Consider the following 14,129-nt stretch of genomic DNA (forward strand, 5'->3'; position numbering starts at 1 on the left):
TAGACAGTAGGAAGAGTCAGTCTTCTTGTACTTAAGTCGGCATTGTGATTTTCGTATTTAATTCCGATGCAATATCTGTGCTTCATCGTCAATAGGAAGCTCAGCTGGATACAGTAAACCTGAAGTGAAGCATCGGAATCTACAACTAGTGTCACAGGAATGGTTCAAAACATAGACAGGAAAAAGAGAGAGTTTTCTTGTACTTAAGTCGGCGTTTTGCATTTTCTATTTAATTCCGATGCAATTTCTGTGTTCATCGTCAATAAGAAGGTCCAAGCAATACAGTATACCTGAAGTGAAGCATCGGAATCTAAAACCGGTGTCACAGGAAAAGTTCAAACATTGACAGAAAAAAGAGCCAGATATCTTGTACTTGAGTCGGCATTGTGATTTTCTTATTTAATTCCCATGCAATATCTGTGTTTCATCGTCAATAAGACAGTCACAGGGAATCAGTAAAACTGAACTGAAGCATCAGAATCTATAACAAGTGGCATAGGAATGGTTCAAAACATAGACAGTAAGAAGAGCCCGTCTTCTTGTACTTAAGTCGGCATTGTGCTTTTTCTATTTAATTCCGATGCAATTTATGTGTTTCGTCTTCAATAAGAAGGTCAGAGGGATACAGTAAACCTGAAGTGAAGCATCGGAATCTAAAACCGGTCTCACAGGAAATGTTTAAATCATAGACAGTAAGAAGAGCCGGCCTTCTTGTACATGAGTCGGCATTGTGCCTTTTGTAATTAACTCCGATGCAATTTCTGTGCTTCATCATCAATAAGAAAGTCAGCTGGATACAGTATACAGCATCTAATTCTATAACTAGTGTCACAGGAATGGTTCAAACCATAGACAGTAAGAAGAGTCAGTCATCTTGTACTTAAGTCGGCATTGTGCCTTTTGTAACTAATTAAGATGCAATTTCTGTGTTTCATCGTTTATAAGAAGGTCAGTGGGATACAGTAAACCTGAAGTGAAGCATCGGAATCTATAACTAGTGTCACAGGAATGGTTAAAACATTGACAGTTAGAGGAGCCAGTCTTCTTGTACTTGAGTCGGCATTGTGCCTTTTGTATTTAATTCCGATGCAATTTCTGTGTTTCATCGTCAATAAGAAGGTCAGAGGGATACAGCAAACCTGAAGTGAAGCATCGGAATCTGTAACTAGTGATACAGGATTGGTTCAAATCATAGACAGTAGGAAGAGTCAGTCTTCTTGTACTTAACTCGGCATTGTGCCTTTTGTATTTAAGTCCGATGCAATTTCTGTGTTTTATCGTCAATAAGAAGGTCAGAGGCATACAGTAAACCTAATGTGAAGCATCGTAATCTATAACTAGTGCCACAGGAATGGTTCAAAACATAGACAGTAAGAAGAGTCAGTTTTCTTGTACTTAAGTCGGCATTGTGCCATCTGTATATAATTCCGAAGCAATTTCTTGTTTCATCGTCAATAAGAAGGTCACAGGGATACAGTAAACCTGAAGTGAAGCATCGGAATCTATAACTAGTGTCACAGGAATAGTTCAAAACATAGACAGTAAGAAGATTCAGTCTTCTTGTACTTAAGTCTGCATTGTGGCTTTTATATTTAGTTAAGATGCAATTTCTGTGCTTCATCATCAATAAGAAAGTCAGCTGGATACAGTATACCTGAAGTGCAGCATCTGATTCTATAACTAGTGTCACAGGAATAGTTCAAACCATAGACAGTAAGAAGAGTCAGTCATCTTGTACTTAAGTCGGCATTGTGCCTTTTGTAACTAATTAAGATGCAATTTCTGTGTTTCATCGTTTATAAGAAGGTCAGTGGGATACAGTGAACCTGAAGTGAAGCATCGGAATCTATAACTAGTGTCACAGGAATGGTTAAAACATTGACAGTTAGAGGAGCCAGTCTTCTTGTTCTTGAGTCGGCATTGTGCCTTTTGCATTTAATTCCGATGAAATATCTGTGTTTGATCGTCAATAAGAAGGTCAGAGGGATACAGTAAACCTCAAGTGAAGCATCGGAATCTATAACTAGCGTCACAGGAATGGTTCAAAACATAGCAGTAAGAAGAGTCAGTCTTCTTGTACTAAAGTCGGCATTGTGCCTTCTGTATTTAACTCCGATGCAATTTCTGTACTTCATCATCAATAAGAAGGTCAGCTGGATACAGTATACCTGAAGTGAAGCATCGAAATCTAAATCCGGTGTCACAGGAATGGTTCAAATCTTAGACAGTAGGAAGAGTCAGTCTTCTTGAACATAAGTCGGCATTGTGCCTTTTGTATTTAATTCAAATGCAATTTCTGTGTTTCATCGACAATAAGAAGGTAAGAGGGATACAGTAATACTGAAGTGAAGCATCGGAATCTATAATTAGTGTCACAGGAATGGTTCAAAAACATAGACAGTAAGAAGAGTCAGTCTTCTTGTTCCTAAGTCGGCATTGTGCCTATTGTATATAATTCCGATGCAATATCTGTGTTTCATCGTCAATAAGAAGGTCAGCTGGATTCAGTAAACCTGAAGTGAAGCATCGGAATCTATAACTAGTGTCACAGGAATGGTTCAAAACATAGGCAGTAAGAAGAGCCAGTCTTCTTGTACTTGAGTCGGCATTGTGCATTTTGTATTTAATTCCGATGATATTTCTGTGTTTGATCGTCAATAAGAAGGTCAGAGGGATACAGTAAACCTGAAGTGAAGCATCGGAATCTATAACTAGTGTCACAGGAATGATTCAAATCATAGACAATAAGAAGAGTGAGTCTTCTTGTACTTAAGTCGGCATTGTGCTTTTGTATTTAAGTAAGATGCAATTTCTGTGTTTCATCGTCAAAAAGGAGGTCCGAGGGATACAGTAAACCTGAAGTGAAGCATCGGAATTTAAAGCAAGTATCACAGGAATGGTTCTAAACATAGACAGTAGGAAGAGTCAGTCTTCTTGTACTTCAGTCGGCATTGTGCCTTTTGTATTTAATTCCGACGCAATATCTGTGTTTCATCGTCAATAAGAAGGTCAGAGGAATACAGTAAAACTGAAGTGAAGCATCGGAGTCAATTACTAGTGAAACAGGTATGGTTCAAAACATAGACAGTAGGAAGAGTCAGTCTTCTTGTACTAAAGTCGGCATTGTGCCTTTTGTATTTAATTCCGATGCAATTTCTGTGCTTCATCATCAATAAGAAGGACAGCTGGATACAGTATACCTGAAGTGCAACCTCTGAATCTATAACTAGTGTCACAGGAATGGTTCAAACCATAGACAGTAAGAAGAGTCAGTCTTCTTGAACTTAAGTCGGCATTGTGCCTTTTGTAATTAATTATGATGCAATTTCTGTATTTCATCGACAATAAGAAGGTCCAAGGGATACAGTAAACCTGAAGTGATGCATCGGAATCTATAACTAGTGTCACAGGAATGGTTCAAAACGTAGACAGTAAGAAGAGTCAGTCTTCTTGTACTTAAGTCGGCATTGTGCCATTTGTATTTAATTCCGAAGCAATTTCTGTGTTTCATCGTCAATAAGAAGGTCAGCTGGATACAGTAAACCTGAAGTGAAGCATCGGAATCTATAACTAGTGTCACAGGAATGGTTCAAAACATAGATATTAAGAAAGTCTTTTTTCTTGTACTTAAGTCGGCATTGTTCCTTTTCTATGTAATTCCGATGCAATTTCTGTGTTTCGTCGTCAATACGAAGGTCCAAGGGATACAGTAAACCTGAAGTGAAGCATCGGAATCTAAAACCGGTCTCACAGGAAAGGTTCAAAGCATAGACAGTAAGAAGAGCCAGACGTATTGTACCTGAGTCGGCATTGTGCCTTTTGTATTTAATTCCGATGCAATTTCTGTGTTTCAACGTCAATAAGACGGTCAGAGGGATACAGTAAACATGAAGTGAAGCATCGGAATCTATAACTAGTGTCACAGGAATGGTTCAAAACATAGACAGTAGGAAGAGTCAGTCTTCTTGTACTTAAGTCGGCATTGTGATTTTTGTATTTAATTCCGATGCAATATCTGTGCTTCATCGTCAGTAAGAAGCTCAGCTGGATACAGTAATCCTGAAGTGAAGCATCGGAATCTATAACTAGTGTCACAGGAATGGTTCAAATCATAGATGTTAATGAGAGACTTTTTTCTTGTACTTAAGTCGGCATTGTGCCTTTTCTATTTAATTCCGATGTAATATCTTTGTTTCGTCGTCAATAAGATGGTCCAAGGGATACAGTAAACCTTATGTGAAGCATAGGAATCTAAAACCGGTCTCACAGTAATGGTTCAAAACATAGACAGTAAGAAGAGACAGACTTCTTGTACCTGAGCCGGCATTGTGCCTTTTGTATTTAATTCCGACGCAATTTCGGTGTTTTCGTCAATAAGAAGGTCAGAGGCATACAGTAAACCTGAAGTGAAGCATCGGAGTCTAAAACCCGTCACACATGAAAAGTTCAAAACTTCTACAGTAAGAAGAGCCAGTCTTCTTGTGCTTGAGTCGGCATTGTGGCTTTTGTATTTATTTCTGATGTAACTTCTGTGTATCATCGTCAATAAGAGAGTTAGAGGGATACAGTAAACCTGAAGTGAAGCATCGGAATCTATAACTAGTGTCACAGGAATGATTCAAAACATAGACAGGAAAAAGAGTGAGTTTTCTTGTACTTAAGTCAGCGTTGTGCATTTTCTATTTAATTCCGATGCAATTTCTGTGTTCGTTGTGAATAAGAAGGTCCAAGGTATACTGTAAACCTGAAGCGAAGCATCGGAATCTAAACCCGGTGTCACAGGAAAAGTTCAAAACATAGACACTAAGAAGAGCCAGACTTCTTGTACTTGAGTCGGCATTGTGATTTTCGTATTTAATTCCGATGCAATTTCTGTGTTTCATCGTCAATAAGACGGTCACAGGGATACAGTAAACCTGAAGTGGAGCACCGGAATCTATAACTAGTGTCATACAGATGGATCAAACATAGACAGTAAGAAGAGTCAGTTATCTTATACTTAAGTCGGCCTTGTGTCTTATGTATTTAATTCCGATGCAATTTCTGTGTTTCATCGTCAATAAGAAGGTCAGAGGCATACAGTAAACCTGAAGTGAAGCATCGGAGTCTAAAACCCGTCACACATGAAAAGTTCAAAACTTCTACAGTAAGAAGAGCCAGTCTTCTTGTGCTTGAGTCGGCATTGTGGCTTTTGTATTTAATTCTGATGTAACTTCTGTCTATCATCGTCAATAAGAGAGTCAGAGGGATACAGTAAACCTGAAGTGAAGCATCGGAATCTATAACTAGTGTCACAGGAATGGTACTAAACATAGACAGTAAGAAGAGCCAGTTTTCTTGTACTTAACACGGCATTGTGCCTTTTGTATTTAATTCCGAAGCAATTTCTGTGTTTCATCGTCAATAAGGAGGTCAGAGGGATACAGTAAACCTGAAGTGAAGCATCGGAATCTGTAACTAGTGTCACAGGAATGTTTCCTAACATAGACAGTAAGAAGAGTCAGTCTTCTAGTACTGGAGTCGGCATTGTGCCTTTTGTATTTAATTCCGATGCAATTTCTGTGTTTCGTCGTCAATAAGGAGGTCAGAGGGATACAGTAAACCTAAAGTGAAGCATCGGAATCTATATCTACTGTTACAGGAATGGTTCAAACATAGAAAGTAAGAAGAGTCAGTTTTCTTTCACTTAAATCCGCATTGTGCCTTTTGTATTTAATTCCGATGCAATTTCTGTGTGTCGTCGTCAATAAGAAGGTCCAAGATATACAGTAAACCTTATGTGAAGCATAGGAATCTAAAACCGGTCTCACAGGAAAGGTTCAAAACATACACAGTAAGTTAAGCCAGACTTCTTGAACCTGAGCCGGCATTGTGCCTTTTGTATTTACTTCCGATGCAATATCTGTGTTTCATCGTCAATAAGACGGTCAGAGGGATACAGTAAACCTGAAGTGAAGCATCGGAATCTATAACTAGTGTCACAGGAATGGTTCAAAGCATAGACAGTAAGAAGAGTCTGTTTTCTTATACTTAAGTCAGCATTGTGCCTGTTGTGTTTAATTCCGATGCATTTTCTGTGTTTCATCGACAATAAGAAGGTCAGAGGGATACAGTAAATCTGAAGTGAAGCATCGGAATCTATAACTAGTGTCACAGGAAAGGTTCAAAACATTGACAGTAAGAAGAGCCAGTCTTCTTGTACTTGAGTCGGCATTGTGCCTTTTGTATTTAATTCAGATGCAACTTCTGTGTTTCATCGTCAATAAGAAGGTCATAGGGATACAGTAAGCCTGAAGTGAAGCATCGGAATCTATAACTAGTGTCACAGGAATGGTTCAAAACATAAACAGGAAAAAGAGAGAGTTTTCTTGTACTTAAGTCGGTCTTTTGCATTTTCTATTTAATTCCGATGCAATTTCTGTGTTAATCGTCAACAAGAAGGTCCAAGCAATACAGTATACCTGAAGTGAAGCATCGAAATCTAAAACCGGTGTCACAGGAAAAGTCCAAAACATAGACAGAAAGTAGAGCCAGTCTTCTTGTACTTGAGTCGGCATTGTGCCTTTTGTATTTAATTCCGATGCAATTGCTGTGTTTCATCGTCAATAAGGAGGTCAGAGGGATACAGTAAAACTGAAGAGAAGCATCGTAATCTATAACTACTGTCACAGGAATGGTTCAAACATAGACAGTAAGAAGAGTCAGTATTCGTTTACTTAAGTCCGCATTGTGCCTTTTGTATTTAATTCCGATGCAATTTCTGTGTTTCGTCTGCAATAAGAAGGTCCAAGATATACAGTAAACCTTATGTGAAGCATAGGAATCTAAAACTGGTCTCACAGGAATGTTTCAAAACATAGACAGTAACAAGAGCCAGACTTCTTGTACCTGAGCCGCCATTGTGATTTTTGTATTTAATTCCGATGCATTTTCTGTGTTTCACCGTCAATAAGAAATTCAGAGGGATACAGTAAATCTGAAGTGAAGCATCGGAAACTATAACTAGTGTCACAGGAAAGGTTCAAAGCATTGACAGTAAGAAGAGCCAGTCTTCTTGTACTTGAGTCGGCATTGTGCCTTTTGTTTTTAATTCAGATGCAACTTGTGTGTTTCATCGTCAATAAGAAGGTCAGCTGGATACAGTAAACCTGAAGTGAAGCATCGGAATCTATAACTAGTGTCACAGGAATGGTTCACAACATAGATATTAAGAAGAGTCTTTTTTCTTGTACTTAAGTCGGCATTGTTCCTTTTCTATAGAATTCCGATGCAATTTCTGTGTTTCGTGGCAATAAGAAGGTCCAAGGGATACAGTAAACCTGAAGTGAAGCATCGGAATCTATAACTAGTGTCTCAGGAATGGTTCAAACATAGACAGTAAGAAGAGTCAGTCTTCTTGTACTTAAGACGGCATTGTGATTTTTGTATTTAATTCCGATGCAATATCTGTGCTTCATCGTCAATAGGAAGCTCAGCTGAATACAGTAAACCTGATGTGAAGAATCGGAGTCTATAACTAGTGTCACAGGAATGGTTCAAAACATAGACAGCAAAAAGAGAGAGTTTTCTTGTACTTAACTCGGCGTTTTGCATTTTCTATTTAATTTCGATGCAATTTCTGTGTTCATCGTCAATAAGAAAGTCCACGCAATACAGTATACCCCAAGTGAAGCATCGGAATCTAAAACCGGTGTCACAGGAAAAGTTCAAAACATAGACAGAAAAAAGAGCCAGATTTCTTGTACTTGAGTCGGCATAGTGATTTTCGTAATTAAATCCGATGCAATTTCTGTGTTTCATCGTCAATAAGACGGTCACAGTGATAGAGTAAAACTGAAGTGAAGCATCAGAATCTATAACTAGTGTCATAGGAATGGTTCAAAACATAGAGACTAAGAAGAGCCAGTCTTCTTGTACTTGAGTCGGCATTGTGCCTTTTGTATTAAATTCCGATCAATTTTCTGCATTTGATCGTCAATAAGGAGGTCAGAGGGATACAGCAAACCTGAAGTGAAACATCGGAATCTATAACTAGTGTCACAGGAATGGTTCAAACATAGGCAGTAAGAAGAACCAGTCTTCTTTTACTTGAGTCGGCATTGTGCCTTTTGTATTTTATTCTGATGAAAGTTCGGTGTGTCATCGTCCCTAAGAAGGTCAGGGGGATACAGTAAACCCAAAGTGAAGCATCGGAATCTATAACTAGTGTCACAGGAATGGTTCAAAACATAGACAGTAACAAGAGTCAGTCTTCTTGTACTTAAGTCTGCATTGTGGCTTTTGTATTTGGTTAAGATGCAATTTCTGTGTTCCATCGTCAATAAGGAGGTCAGAGAGATACAAAAACCTGAAGTGAAGCATCGCAATCTAAAACTAGAGTCACAGGAATGGTTCAAAACGTAGACAGTAGGCAGAGTCAGTCTTCTTGAACTTAAGTCGGGACTGTGCCTTTAGTATTTAATTCCGATGCAATTTCTGTGTTTCATCGTTGATAAGATGGTCAGATGGATACAGTACTACTGAAGTGAAGCATCGGAATCTATAACTAGTGTCACAGGAATGGTTCAAATCATAGACAGTAAGAAGAGTCAGTCTTCTTGTACCTAAGTCGGCATTGTGCCTTTTGAATATAATTCCGATGCAATTTCTGTGTTTCATCGTCAATAAGAAGGTCAGCTGGATACAGTAAACCTGAAGTGAAGCATCGGAATCTATAACTAGTGTCACAGGAATGGTTCAAAGCATAGGCAGTAAGAAGAGCCAGTCTTCTTGTACTTGAGTCGGCATTGTGCCTTTTGCATTTAATTCCGATGAAATTTCTGTGTTTGATCGTCAATAAGAAGGTCAGAGGGATACAGAAAACCTCAAGTGAAGCATCGGAATCTATAACTAGTGCCACAGGAATGATTCAAATCATAGACAATAAGAAGAGACAGTCTTCTTGTACTTAAGTCGGCATTGTGCTTCTGTATTTAGTTAAGATGCAATTTCTGTGTTTCATCGTCAATAAGGAGGTCAGAGGCATACAGTAAACCTGTAGTGAAGCATCGGAATCTAAAACTCGTGCCACAGGAATGGTTCAAAACATAGACAGTAGGAAGAGTCAGTCTTCTTGTACATCAGTCTGCATTGTGCCTTTTGCATTTAATTCCGATGCAATTTCTGTGTTTCATCGTCAATAAGAAGGTCAGAGGGATACAGTTAAACTGAAGTAAAGCATCGGAATCTATAACTAGTGTCACAGGAATGGTTCAAAACATAGTCAGTAAGAAGAGTCAGTCTTCTTGTACTAAAGTCGGCATTGTGCCTTTTGTAATTAACTCCGATGCAATTTCTGTGCTTCATCATCAATAAGAAGGCCAGCTGGATACAGTATACCTGAAGTGCAGCATCTGATTCTATAACTAGTGTCACAGGAATGGTTCAAACCATAGACAGTAAGAGGAGCCAGTCTTCTTGTACTCGAGTCGGCATTGTGCCTTTTGTATTTAATTCCTACGCAATTTCTGTGTTTCATCGTCAATAAGAAGGTCAGAGGGATACAGCAAACCTGAAGTGAAGCATCGGAATCTATAACTAGTGTCACAGGAATGGTTCAAATCATAGACAGTAGGAAGAGTCAGTCTTCTTGTACTTAAGTCGGCATTGTGCCTTTTGTATTTAAGTCCGATGCAATTTCTGTGTTTTATCGTCAATAAGAAGGTCAGAGACATGCAGTAAACCTAATGTGAAGCATCGTAATCTATAACTAGTGCCACAGGAATGGTTCAAAACATAGACAGTAAGAAGTAACTGTTTTCTTGTACTTCAGTCTGCATTGTGCCTTTTGTATTTAATACCGATGCTATTTCTGTGTTTCATCGTCAACAAGATGGTCAGAGGGATACAGTAAAACTGAAGTGAAGCATCGGAATCTATAACTAGTGTCACAGGAATGGTTCAAATGATAGGCAGTATGAAGAGTCAGTCTTCTTGTACCTAAGTCGCCATTGTGCCTTTTGTATTTAATTCCGATGCAATTTCTGTGTTTCATCGTCAATAAGAAAGTCAGCTGGATACAGTAAACCTGAAGTGAAGCATCGGAATCTATAACTAGTGTCACAGGAATGGTTGAAAACATAGGCAGTAAGAAGTGCCAGTCTTCTTGTACTTGAGTCGGCATTGTGCTTTTTGCATTTAATTCCGATGAAATTTCTGTGTTTGATCGTCAATAAGAAGGTCAGAGGGATACAGAAAACCTCAAGTGAAGCATCGGAATCTATAACTAGTGCCACAGGAATGATTCAAATCAAGGACAATAAGAAGAGTCAGTCTTCTTGTACTTAAGTCGGCATTGTGCCATCTGTATATAATTCCGAAGCAATTTCTTGTTTCATCGTCAATAAGAAGGTCACAGGGATACAGTAAACCTGAGGTGAAGCATCGGAATCTATAACTAGTGCCACAGGAATGGTTCAAAACATAGACAGTAAGAAGAGTCAGTTTTCTTGTACTTAAGTCGGCATTGTGCCATCTGTTTATAATTCCGAAGCAATTTCTTGTTTCATCGTCAATAAGAAGGTCACAGGGATATAGTAAACCTGAAGTGAAGCTTCGGAATCTATAACTAGTGTCACAGGAATGGTTCAAAACATAGGCAGTAAGAAGAACCAGTCTTCTTGTACTTGAGTCGGCATTGTGCCTTTTGTATTTTATTCCGATGAAAGTTCGGTGTGTGATCGTCACTAAGAAGGTAAGGGGGATACAGTAAACCTGAAGTGAAGCATCGGAATCTATAACTAGTGTCACAGGAATGGTTCAAAACATAGACAGTAAGAAGAGTCAGTCTTCTTGTACTTAAGTCTGCATTGTGGCTTTTGTATTTAGTTAAGATGCAATTTCTGTGTACCATCGTCAATAAGGAGGTCAGAGAGATACAAAAACCTGAAGTGAAGCATCGCAATCTAAAACTAGAGTCACAGGAATTGTTCAAAACGTAGACAGTAGGAAGAGTCAGTCTTCTTGAACTTAGGTCGGGATTGTGCCTTTTGTATTTAATTCCGATGCAATTTCTGAGTTTCATCGTCAATAAGATGGTCAGAGGGATACAGTAAAACTGAAGTGAAGCATCGGAATCTATAACTAGTGTCACAGGAATGGTTCAAATCATAGGCAGTAAGAAGAGTCAGTCTTCTTGTACCTAAGTAGGCATTGTGCCTTTTGTATATAATCCCGATGCAATTTCTGTGTTTCATCGTCAATAAGAAAGTCAGCTGGATACAGTAAACCTGAAGTGAAGCGCCGGAATATATAACTAGTGTCACAGGAATGGTTGAAAACATAGGCAGTAAGAAGTGCCAGTCTTCTTGTACTTGAGTCGGCATTGTGCTTTTTGCATTTCATTCCGATGAAATTTCTGTGTTTGATCGTCAATAAGAAGGTCTGAGGGATACAGAGAACCTCAAGTGAAGCATCGGAATCTATAACTAGCGCCACAGGAATGATTCAAATCATGGCCAATAAGAAGAGTCAGTCTTCTTGTACTTAAGTCGGCATTGTGCTTCTGTATTTAGATAAGATGCAATATCTGTGTTTCATCGTCAATAAGGAGGTCAGAGGCATACAGTAAACCTGTAGTGAAGCATCGGAATCTAAAACTAGTGCAACAGGAATGGTTCAAAACATAGACAGTAGGAAGAGTCAGTCTTCTTGTACTTCAGTCTGCATTGTGCCTTTTGTATTTAATTCCGATGCTATTTCTGTGTTTCATCGTCAATAAGAAGGTCAGAGGGATACAGTTAAACTGAAGTGAAGCATCGGAATCTATAACTAGTGTCACAGGAATGGTTCAAAACATAGACAGGAAAAAGAGAGAGTTTTCTTGTACTTAAGTCGGTCTTTTGCATTTTCTATTTAATTCCGATGCAATTTCTGTACTTCATCATCAACAAGAATTTCAGCTGGATACAGTATACCTGAAGTGCAGCATCTGAATCTATAACTAGTGTCACAGGAAAGGTTCAAACCATAGACAGTAAGAAGAGTCAGTCTCCTTGTACTTAAGTCTGCATTGTGCTTTTTGTAGTTAGTTAAGATGCAATTTCTGTGTTTCATCGTCAATAAGGAGGTCAGAGAGATACAGTAAACCTGAAGTGAAGCATCGGCATCTAAAACTAGTGTCACAGGAATGGTTCAAAACTTACACAGTAGGAAGAGTCAGTCTTCTTGAACTTAAGTCGGGATTGTGCCTTTTGTATTTAATTCCGATGCAATTTCTGTGTTTCATCGTTAATAAGATGGTCAGAGGGATACAGTAAAACTGAAGTGAAGCATCGGAATCTATAACTAGTGTCACAGGAATGGTTCAAATCATAGACAGTAAGAAGAGTCAGTCTTCTTGTACCTAAGTCGGCATTGTGCCTTTTGTATATAATTCCGATGCAATTTCTGTGTTTCATCGTCAATAAGAAGGTCAGCTGGATACAGTAAACCTGAAGTGAAGCATCGGAATCTATAACTAGTGTCACAGGAATGGTTCAAAACATAGGCAGTAAGAAGAGCCAGTCTTCTTGTACTTGAGTCGGCATTGTGCCTTTTGCATTTAATTCCGATGCAATTTCTGTGTTTGATCGTCAATAAGAAGGTCAGAGGGATACAGAAAACCTCAAGTGAATCATCGGAATCTATAACTAGTGCCACAGGAATGATTCAAATCATAGACAATAAGAAGAGTCAGTCTTCTTGTACTTAAGTCGGCATTGTGCTTCTGTATTTAGTTAAGATGCAATTTCTGTGTTTCATCGTCAATAAGGAGGTCAGAGGCATACAGTAAACCTGTAGTGAAGCATCGGAATCTAAAACTCGTGCCACAGGAATGGTTCAAAACATAGACAGTAGGAAGAGTCAGTCTTCTTGTACATCAGTCTGCATTGTGCCTTTTGTATTTAATTCCGATGCAATTTCTGTGTTTCATCGTCAATAAGAAGGTAAGAGGGATACAGTAAAACTGAAGTGAAGCATTGGAATCTGTAATAAGTGTCACAGGAATGGTTCAAAGACATAGACAGTAAGAGGAGTCAGTCTTCTTGTCCCTAAGTCGGCATTGTGCCTTTTGTATATAATTCCGATGCAATATCTGTGTTTCATCGTCAATAAGAAGGTCAGCTGGATTCAGTAAACCTGAAGTGAAGCATCGGAATCTATAACTAGTGTCACAGGAATGGTTCAAAACATAGGCAGTAAGAAGAGCCAGTCTTCTTGTACTTGAGTCTGCTTTGTGCCTTTTGTATTTAATTCCGATGATATATCTGTGTTTCATCGTCAATAAGAAGGTCAGAGGGATACAGTTAACCTGAAGTGATGCATCGGAACCTACAACTAGTGTCACAGGAATGGTTCAAATCGTAGACAGTAAGAAGAGTCAGTCTTCTTGTACTTAAGTCGGCATTGTGCGTTTTGTATATAATTCCGATGCAATTTCTGTGTATCATCGTCTATAAGAAGGTCTGAGGGATACAGTAAACCTGAAGTGAAGCATCGGAATCTATAACTAGTGTCACAGGAATGGTTCAAAACATAGACAGTAAGAAGAGTCAGTTTTCTTGTACTTAAATCGGCATTGTGCTTTTGTATTTAATTCCGTTGCAATTTCTGTGTTTCATCGTCAATAAGAAGGTCAGAGGGATACAGTAAACCTGAAGTGAAGCATCGGAATCTATAACTAGTGTTCAGGAATGGTTCAAATCATAGACAGTAAGAAGAGTCAATTTTTATGTACTTAAGTCGGCATTGTGAATATTCTATTTAATTCCGATGCAATTTCTGTGTTTCATCGTCAATAAGGAAGCCAGAGGGATACAGCAAACCTGAAGTGAAGCATAGGAATCTATAGCTAGTGTCACAGGAAAGGTTCAAACATAGACAGTAAGAAGTGTCAGTTTCCTTGAACTTAAGTCGGCATTGTGCCTTTTGTATTTAATTCCGATGCAATTTCTGTGTTTCGTCGTCAATAGGAATGTCCACGGGATACAGTAAACCTGATGTGCAACATCGGAAACTACAACCGGGCTCACAGGAAAGGTTCAAAACATAGACAGCAAAGAGAGCCAGTCTACTTGTACTTGAGTCGCCATTGTGCATTTTGTATTTAA

This window comes from Schistocerca piceifrons, chromosome X (assembly GCF_021461385.2).
Source record: "Schistocerca piceifrons isolate TAMUIC-IGC-003096 chromosome X, iqSchPice1.1, whole genome shotgun sequence".
Taxonomy (NCBI): Eukaryota; Metazoa; Arthropoda; class Insecta; order Orthoptera; family Acrididae; genus Schistocerca; species Schistocerca piceifrons.